This window comes from Geospiza fortis, unplaced genomic scaffold (assembly GCF_000277835.1).
Source record: "Geospiza fortis unplaced genomic scaffold, GeoFor_1.0 scaffold281, whole genome shotgun sequence".
Lineage (NCBI taxonomy): Eukaryota > Metazoa > Chordata > Aves > Passeriformes > Thraupidae > Geospiza > Geospiza fortis.
In genome coordinates this window covers 3,146,841-3,147,918 of record NW_005054340.1, presented here as the reverse complement: position 1 = coordinate 3,147,918, position 1,078 = coordinate 3,146,841, and positions in this window count along the sequence as shown.

The following is a 1,078-nucleotide window of genomic DNA, read 5'->3' as shown; positions in this document are numbered from 1 at the left end:
TGGGATGCTGCGCGGCGGAGGGAGAGGGCGAGCCGGGCCGCCTGCCTACACCTGCAGCCCTCTCGGGGAGCGGGAAAGCCGCTCGCACGGCGGAGAGGGGCGGCACGGGCGGAGGAGACTAAAAATTCCCGGGCCTGGATGCTCTTGGCACGCTTAAGGAGAGGGTCTGCCTGTCAAACACAAAAGGCAGCAAAATAGAGGAAAGCAGCACATTTCTCAGGAGAATGGATCTCTCCCGGGCGCTCCTGCAGCTGAAGAGCTGGCCTGAACGTCGCTGGGGCTTCAGGACTGGTATCCCTCCAGATCTCCCCCTGTTCCAAAGCATCCCTGAGGCCGCCACAGCACAACCGAGGGTGCTGCCCGCACTTTCCCACCGCCCTCTTTTTACAGCCTGGCTGTGGCGGGGGCCGGGTGCGCCCCTCTCATTGCTCCGCCCGCAGCCCGGGAAGGAGCGGAGCCGCTGGGAACGGACCGCGGTGGCGGCGCGTCTTGGGAAAACCTCTGGCTCAAGGGGCGCGGTCCGGCTGCGCCGGGGCTTCAAAGCCAGCAGCAGCATCTTTCAGCAAGAACAATGGAAGCTGTTTCCCATTTATCTGGGGACAAGGACCGAGTGAGAGACGCGTAGTAGGTTCGCGATAAGGTTAAGTCCGGTTTGCATTTTCGAAGGATATGGATCGAAAGGGGAGCAGGGCATGTGGAGAGGGAGGGCGCGGCCGCCAGGGTGCTGTTCTGAGAGCCGTGGTGTGCGGTGTGATGTGCGGTGTCACGCTTCCCGGACATTCCCACGAGGGAAAACTATCGGGCAATAAAATGCATCTGAGTTTGTGTTTTACACACCGCACCCTGCAACCTGTAGCTGTGCCGAGCATCCACCCAGCCGCTGCCGGGGCGGGGAGCCGGTCCGAAACGCCAGAGGAGAGGCTCAGGGACGACCAGGCAGCGCGGTGGGAGCCCCCATTGTCCCCCTGCGGTCACACAAAAGCCCTGGGCGTGAATGGAATAAGGGAGGAAAGGAGAAGCATGGACACGGCGGGTTCACCGGGCAGGGACAATTCCTTATATTTTCCTGAAAGCGTAC